This window comes from Schistocerca cancellata, chromosome 6 (assembly GCF_023864275.1).
Source record: "Schistocerca cancellata isolate TAMUIC-IGC-003103 chromosome 6, iqSchCanc2.1, whole genome shotgun sequence".
Classification (NCBI taxonomy): Eukaryota; Metazoa; Arthropoda; class Insecta; order Orthoptera; family Acrididae; genus Schistocerca; species Schistocerca cancellata.
This window is the reverse complement of record NC_064631.1, coordinates 218950831-218959991: the sequence shown is the minus strand read 5'-3', so window position 1 is coordinate 218959991 and position 9161 is coordinate 218950831. Positions and strand designations below refer to the sequence as shown.

At 45.0% G+C, this 9161-nt stretch overlaps 1 pseudogene; it reads right to left on the bottom strand.

The window, feature by feature from the left end:
* Nucleotides 1–1475: 1475 nt before the first annotated feature.
* On the bottom strand, nt 1476–1593 carry LOC126089688 (5S ribosomal RNA; annotated as a pseudogene).
* Nucleotides 1594–9161: the final 7568 nt, after the last annotated feature.

The window sequence follows — 9161 nt, the reverse complement described above, 5'->3', positions numbered from 1 at the left end:
GCTCTGTTGCCTGTGTCTATGTGCTTGTGGTTCTGTCAGTGTGATCATGTGATGTATCTGACCCCAGGAATGTGTCAATAAAGTTTCCCCCTCCTGGGACAATGAATTCACGGTGTTCTTATTTCAATTTCCAGGAGTGTAAAAGTTTTCCAATATTTTTTTCTGTTCTAAAGATCAGTTAGGCGCTAATGTCGATGGTGGTTGCTGGGAGAGGGGGAACTAGCTAATACCTGATTACACTCAGGACGGATGGTCTCAGAAAGGTTGGGAACGAATGTTGTAGAGAATAATAGCTCCGTGGCACTGGATGAATTGAAGGGGACATAGCCTAGGTGAAGAACCTCTCAGAGACAGGTGGAAAGTGCAAGCTGGGATTAGTTCAACAACCCGTCCCGGCGAGTGGTGGCTGCAGGCAGCGCGACCTGGGTTGGGCGCTCCCCGCGGCGGCGACTGGGCGGTATGGCAGGGTGGCACGTCATTAGGTGCACGCTCTGGCTAGAGTCGCGCCCCGGGCAGGTGAGGGCGTGCTCCCGCTCAGCGCGCGGCGGGCCTCTTCCGCGAATGCGTCTCTTCTGGGAAGCCTCCTCGGACCAGTTCTGAATCCCCGGGACAAATCATCGGACACCGCTCAGAGGGCCTAAACGTGAGGCGGGTCGCCGTTGACGGTTGCTAAGCGTCCTCTCACGGGATGAAGCAGCTAAAATTGTCGTGGACGCTGATGGAACATCCGACCTGACTAGAAACAGCGCCATCGGCACATGCGACGAGCTGGTTAACGTGATCTGCACTTTCAGCGCTCTCCAGCGCCCATTGTCGGCTTTATCTGGCTTGCAAACCACATAGTTTCTTTATGAAATTTGACCCGCGTAAGGTAGCTACGTTAAATTTGTAGGCAAGCAAGAGCGGAGCAATTCGTGAAGATTCTGTATTCGTCGATGGCCTTAACAGCAAATTGCTGGCAGAACATTACGAAATGCCGTACAACGTCTCTGAAATACATGCCTGCAGAAGTTAGTCGCTAATTCCAATGTATTTTCTTCTTATTTTCGGTTTTAAATTGAGTATAGTTAAGGCGTAGTGTCTAAAGTCAGTTTGCGTGTGCGTACTATCAGTATTCTCGACGCTGCATTGACTACCAAGACTCTGAAATAACATAGTGCATCACATAGATTATAAGGTTGTAATCAGTATTGTAATTTTATTCGAATATATTTACTGGCAAGATACAAACAAGAGCCAGTTCATAAACTAAGACGTAGGTATACAAAAATGAAGCACTTCGTCTTCAATCCACGAGTGGCCTACCGGGACCATCCGGCCGCCGTGTCATCCTCAGTGGAAGATGCAGATAGAAGGGGCGTGGGGTCAGCACACCGCTCTCTCAGTCGTTATGATGGTATTCTTGACCGAAGCCGCCACTATTCGGTCGACTAGCTCCTCAATTGGCATCACGAGGCTGAGTGCACCCCGAAAAATGGCAACAGCGCATGGCGGCCCGGATGGTCACCCATCCAAGTGCCGACCACGCCCGACAGCGCTTAACTTCGGTGATCTCACGGGAACCGGTGTAACCACTGCGACAAGGCCATTGCCCACGTAGGTATACGAGGTGATTCAAAAAAACATTTACAAACAGATATGGCACATCGGACATACAACAAGGATCAGTAATCACACAGGAATCGGCGGATCTCAAAGCCCATCCGGGGCTACTAAATGGTGTTGCAGTTATTTAGTCACAAGCTACAAATGGACGACCACTGCAGGAGATGCTCAGGCTTTTATCCAAATCTATCGAGGCACTCCTGGCATCGACGCTGCAACTGAACGGTGTACCATCTAAAAGATATCTGGCGTATCTCGAAGACATTATGCTGCCGCAGCAATCCTGCGCACTAGGTCCTCTGGCGATGTAACAGGTGTTTCAAACACAAGGCCATTCAAATCCCCTACAGGAAAAAATCGGCTGGGGCTCATCGGATGATCGTGGTGTCCATGCGACTGGCCTACCGCTACTATTTCAGCGGCCGGAAAAGGTTGCCTTCAGATGTGTTGTAAGTAGGCTGTTTATGTTTTCTTTATGTAAGTTTGCTGTTTATGTTTTTTATTGGCAACGTTACATAGCACTCTGTATGAAAATCACTGGCTGTGCTGTGTGCAGTATGTGGCTAATTTGCATTGTTGTCTGCCATTGTTGTCATGAACTGCTATAGCTGGATGCGAACAGCGCATAGCGCTGGGCAGTTGGAGGTGAGCCGCCAGCAGTGGTGGATGTGGGGAGAGAGATGGCGGAGTTTTGTAATACTGGATGTTAATTATGAATATTAAGGTAAATACAGTGTTTGTTCTCTATTAAAATCTTTCATTTGCTAACTATCCCTATCAGTAGTTAGTGCCTTCAGTAGTTTGAATCTTTTATTTAGCTGGCAGTAGTGGCGCTCGCCGTATTGCAGTAGCTTGAGTAGCGAAGATTTTTGTGAGGTAAGTGATTTGTAAAAGGTATAGGTTAAAGTTAGTCAGGGCCATTGTTTTGTAGGGGTTATTGAAAGTCAGATTGCGTTGCGCTAAATAATATTGTGTGTCAGGTTAAGCACAGGCTTGTACAATTGTTCTAAGTGGACATTTCATATGGGCTATGTAAGTAGGCTGTTTATGTTTTCTTTATGTAAGTTTGCTGTTTAAGTTTTTTATTGGCAACGTTACATAGCACTCTGTATGAAAATCACTGGCTGTGCTGTGTGCAGTATGTGGCTAATTTGCATTGTTGTCTGCCATTGTTGTCATGAACTGCTATAGCTGGATGCGAACAGCGCATAGCGCTGGGCAGTTGGAGGTGAGCCGCCAGCAGTGGTGGATGTGGGGAGAGAGATGGCGGAGTTTTGTAATACTGGATGTTAATTATGAATATTAAGGTAAATACAGTGTTTGTTCTCTATTAAAATCTTTCATTTGCTAACTATCCCTATCAGTAGTTAGTGCCTTCAGTAGTTTGAATCTTTTATTTAGCTGGCAGTAGTGGCGCTCGCCGTATTGCAGTAGTTCGAGCAGCGAAGATTTTTGTGAGGTAAGTGATTTGTAAAAGGTATAGTTTAATGTTTGTCAGGGCCATTCTTTTGCAGGGATTTTTAGATAGTCAGATTGCGTTGCGCTAAAATTATTGTGTGCCAGGTTAAGCACAGTCTTGTACAATTGTTCTAAGTGGACATTTCATATGTAAAATTGTTCTAAGGGGACGTTTCAGTGTCTTCACTTGTATGCTGAAATGTGCGGGGGCTCCTTCGTGCTGGAGTTCGATGAGGCGACGAATAGGCGTGCGAACATTATTCAACATGTCCGGCAGAACTTCTTGCAGGTATACGACGTACGTGCGACCATTAAATAAGTACGGGAGAACGTACACCCCAATTAATCAGTCTCGGACGACACCAGCGAACACGTGAAGGGTAAATTTGCATTCTGAAGCATATGTACGTGTAGCATGTGGGTTGACATCCACCCACGTATGCAGGACGCGAACGTTCATCATACCCTCGGCTGCAGTGCATGGACCCGTTGGAAATTAAACGGATGCAGTCCTTCGTCGTGTACAATGGCCCAGACGGAGGGTTGAGGGATGTCAGCGGCTCGGCATATACTTCGTGTACTTGTTGACGGGCTAAGCTGTACCCTTTCTCCCTCCGCAACTGTCCGTGTTGTTGGTTGGCGACCAGTATGCGGCTTGTGCACATGGAACGAGTAGGTTTGGCACAATCGGCGATGCAGGGTGGCGGATAATGCATGCCACGGGACCTTCGTATCGGGATATTTCGCACGATACAGTAACACCCCTTTTCGTTCGAGCGGTTCTAGGCGCTACAGTCTAGAACCACGCGACCGCTACGGTCGCAGGTTCGAATCCTGCCTCGGGCATTGGTGTGTGTGATGTCATTAGGTTAGTTAGGTTTAAGTAGTTCTAAGTTATAGGGGACTGATGACCTCAGAAGTTCCATAGCGCTCAGAGCCATTTGAACCCTTTTCGTTCACAGCGGGCGTGGCTACGCTCTCCGCGCGCTCTACCCGTGTTTGTATAGCAACGCTATCGTGACCGTAACACCCTCTCGAGACGTTTCTGACTTCCAGTTCCAGTGTAATTACTGATCCTTGTTGTACCCCCGATGTGCAATGTCAGTTTGTAACTTTTTTTTAATCACCCTGTATATATTGATGCGTGGTACTTACTGGAATTAAGGAGAACGTGGAAGGGAGGACAAACTAATATCTTTACCAATACATAACCATATTTTTTTTTACAAAATGAACAAATTTGCCAAATTCTTTTGACCTGAAACCTTAAGTTGAATAAGCTTTTGCAAAAGAAATCAAAACAGCAAACAATATGACAATGATTACAAGACGGCCGGACCTGCAGCCCGCCCGTTATTGTGTGAAACAGCGGTGTTTACTACCGCTCTGGACACAGTCTCTCTTATTATATGCCCTTCTGCAACACATGAAAACTATATAAGCACCACTGATGACAAAAGTGATTCAATTACTCAAAACAGATATCGTAACTTTTAATTTGAAATGTGTATCTCGGAAGGTTCGGGGGTTGTGATGCGCACCTGTGCTAAAAAGGTTAGACAGATCAGCAAACAATATGACAATGATAAGGCTTACTTCAAAGCAATGAACCTCTTAATTTCAATCGGCAACCAAGGTGCGACTGTATCCCAACCAGTCCCTTCTGACAATCCTATTTTGACTAAAGCCCAGGTGGCAGTTGTCTGTTAATATTTTCATATATAACTGCGTAGGCTTCCGCGGCCAGAGAGAGTCCACATAAAAGTTTTCTAGGTTTGGTACCGGTTGCAGCGGCCTTGTTCTGAGGCCCAGAAGAGGGCCGTTGCAACCGGGCCGAAACGTTGGTTTTCCTCCATCAGCAGTAGTTTTATATTTTATGACGCTCTACCATACCCAGAAAACTTTTATGTCGAATATTTTCATAGTTAAACTGATTGTCAGACATTAAGGCCGCTCTGAAGGAACGTCTTAAAACATTACTTGTGAACACTTACTACAAGACAACTTCACTCGGCGGAACCACAAGATCAAGCTAAAATTCACCGGTCTTTCAAACACAGCAACGAAAACCGTTTAGTACGACAGGTTGTTCAGATTATAACTAATGACTGAGAAATGCAATTACAATCAAAGAATTGAGCCGGTTAACATCTAAATCTAACCACACGGCCCCTGTTTTATTTAACGGCAACCTGTGCCTTAGTACAACTGTTCCGCCTGTATTTACGAACAGGAGCTGAGTCATTAGAACATTAATGATCGGGTGCAAACAAGAAAGGAAGGGCAATATAATAGCGGGACAAATGTTCAAACGACAACTAGTGTCTTAGTATAATGCTACGCCCTATATTTACGACCAAAGCGCCGACTGTAAAACTCTGAGGGTCGCGTACAAACCAGAAAATAATAAAGAGGACAGGTAGATAATGACACAAATCACAACGAGGATTACAGAATGTCACTGTGTAACCTCCATCTTACTAATCGGCCTATCCTGCTTGCGATATAAAATATGACTGTGGATCGCGTATATGCTAATGGATGTTTTCTAAGTGGATAAGGCTATCTTTCCCGAAGAAGTGATACCGATAAGTAGGAGTAAAGTGTACAGCCGACCTTTCTGACGGAAAGTCTACTAAAAATAAAAAGTATTTAAACCGAACAGGGCTATAATTTGGAAAATGAAAGTTATTTTGTACTAATGAACGAAAGGGGAATAATTAATGGTCACCAGCCCACTAGGGCAATTTACATCCAAAATCCTGTACAAGATGATGGTCTTTCGTTAAATGAGTAAGTGGATCAAAACAGCATACCCAGACACTCTGGTGTGATAATGGCATTGAAACAGAGAATGACACGCGTAAAGCTGAAATACAAAAGCCGCCCGGAGTGGCCGAGTGGTTAAAGGCGCTACAGTCTGGAACCGCACGACCGCTACGGTCGCAGGTTCGAATCCTGCCTCGGTTATGGATGTGTGTGATGTCCTTAGGTTAGTTAGGTTTAAGTAGTTCTAAGTTCTAGGGGACTTATGACCACAGCAGTTGAGTCCCATAGTGCTCAGAGCGATTTTTTGAAATACTAAATACCTTTTTCCAAAGCTGTTTCACAGAGGAATACCGCACTGCAGTTCCTTCTCTAAATCCTCGCACGAACAAAAAATGTTGACATCGAAATAAGTGTCCAAGGAATAGAAAAGCTCTGAAATCATTCAACAGAGGACAGTCCACTGGACCTGACGGGATACCAATTCGATTCTACACAGAGTACGCGAAAGAACATGGCCCCCTTCTAACAGCCGTGTACCGCAAGTCTCTACAGGAACGGAAGGTACCAAATGAGTACAGGTAGTTTCAGTTTTCAAGAAGGGTCGTCGAGCAGATGCGCAAAATTATAGGCCTATATCTCTGACATCGATCTGTTGTAGAATTTTATAACATGTTTTTTGCTCGCGTATCATGTCATTTCTGGAAACCCAGAATCTACTCAGTAGGAATCAACATGGATACCGGAAACAGCGATCGTGTGAGACCAAACTCGCTTTATTTGTTCATGATACCCAAAAAATATTAGATACAGGCTCCCAGGTAAATGCCATTTTCCTTGTCTTCCGGAAGGCGTTCGATACAGCTCCGCACTTTCGCCTGATAAACAAAGTAAGAGCCTACGGAATATCAGACCAGCTTTGTGGCTGGACTGAAGAGTTTTTAGCAAACAGAACACAGCATGTTGTTCTCAATGGAGAGACGTCTACAGACGTTAAAGTAACCTCTGGCGTGCCACAGGGGAGTGTTATGGGACCATTGCTTTTCACAATATATATAAATGACCTAGTAGATAGTGTCGGAAGTTCCATGCGGCTTTTCGCGGATGATGCTGTAGTATACAGACAAGTTGCAGCATTAGAAAATTGCTGCGAAATGCAGGAAGATCTGCAGCGTATAGGCACTTGATGCAGAGAGTGGCAACTGACCCTTAACATAGACAAATGTAATGTATTGCGAATGCATAGAAAGAAGATTCCTTTATTGTATGATTATATGATAGCGGAACAAACACTGGTAGCAGTTACATGTGTAAAATATCTGGGAGTATGCGTGCGGAACGATTTGAAGTGGAATGATCATATAAAATTAATTGTTGGTAAGGCAGGTACCAGGTTGAGATTCATTGGGAAAGTCCTTAGAAAATGCAGTCCATCAACAAAGGAGGTGGCTTAAAAAAACTCATTTCACCTATACTTGAGTATTGCTCATCAGTGTGGGATCCTTACCAGGTCGTGTTGACGGAGGAGATAGGGAAGATCCAAAGAATAGCGGCGCGTTTCGTCACAGGGTTATTTGGTAAGCGTGATAGCGTTACGGAGATGTTTCAAGTGGCAGACTCTGCAAGAGAGGCGCTCTGCATCGCGGTGTAGCTTGCCGTCCATGTTTCGAGAGGGTGTGTTTTGGATGAGGAATCGAATATATTGCTTCCCCCTACATATACCTCCAGAGGATATTACGAATATAAAATTAGGGACATTCGTGCGCGCACGTAGGCTTTAAGTCAGTCGTTCTTCCCGTGAACCGTATGCGACTGGAACAGGAAAGGGAGGTAACGGCAATGGCACGTGAAGTGCCCTCCGCCACACACATTTGGGTGGCTTTCGGAGTATAAATGTAGATGTAGATGTAGACTTCTACCTAAATTTACACATACAGTGAAGCAATGTCCTTACTTATTAAAAGAAAATATTTAAATTACAAATGTTTACGTACAATTAAGAAAAGAAATTATACATCGGTAGCAGGTGCTATGCATCCTGCATTTTCGGTGTTACAACTGCCCTTTATCAGCAAGCAGTTCCATGGATCCATGGTGAGTAGTAGCGGTTACTGAGTGGTGCTGATGAAAGGCAGGTAGAAGAGGACAGCCAGGCCACGAGCGGTCATCCGACACGAATGTTGCCAACCAACCGACTGGATGTCGGCCTGCTGCTTGTATTCGACGCTCACCCTGGTGAAGTACTCCGATATCTTCGCTCTGCGCAGACCCTCATTGCTCAGCGCATGGCCTCGGCCACCCTGACCTCGTGACCACCTCTTGTCGCGACACTACCGCCAATCCTCAAACATCGTACCTTTCCCTCGTGCCAGTGAACCACGTATATATATCGTCAAACAAAGACCTTCTAAGGACACAACCCACAGATACAAACTATTCCTCATAGATATTTGCAATGGGGTCGCAAGGGAGATAGTCGATACTGAACCAGGGTGCCAGACAGAACAGTCTACTAACTGAATGGCACACCGCTCATATATTTTATTAAGAGTTTCATAACAGAAAAAAACTTTCAGAATGTTAATTGTGTTCACTTTCAGATCATTGGCTTTCGCAACTTTTATTCACACCATGCACTATATGTGAAAGAAAATCCACCAAATGCGATGTTTAGCACCATAAAATAAGGCTCCTTCTAAGTTCTGTTTGTAACGTAAAACGATTTCGCATCTCACTGGCCACGTTTCTCTCCACGAGACAAAAATCTGACATTACAGAGCCTTTATACCACGCTCCACAGTGTAGTGGAGCGTGGAAATCTACGTTGTAGCGTCACCAGCTCCAAGTCCACGCGTTTTCACGTCTCTTGGCAGGACGTCTTGAGGAATAAGTCCATCTTTTTTTGTAACAAGGCGTCAAAACTACACTTTTGGTCATTAAAGGTCATTAAATCTGTAACACCGAGAAGGATGGCAAACAACGCAATTTAACTTGCGCAGTGTAGGTCAGTTTAGTAGCTTGAATAAACGATGAAATTTGTATCAGTTTGCAGCTGTACTAGGTTTCAGACCTAGTACACAGAGATTCTAGTTCCTGCAAAGGGAAAGGTTATAATGCGACTTCCACTCCAGATGAACTGAAACTGCGTGACAGATACGAATACGTGATGCGTGGCAGACTTCGTCAGTTTCCGCGGCTGGTGGGTGAATGTCTGCCAGCCTCTCGGCGAACAATGATCATATTCAGTGAGTGTGAGATCTGGAGAACACTCTGGCCAGGGCAAAAGAAGGACACTCTCTGTGTCGAGATACCTCAAGGTAGCACGAGGAACA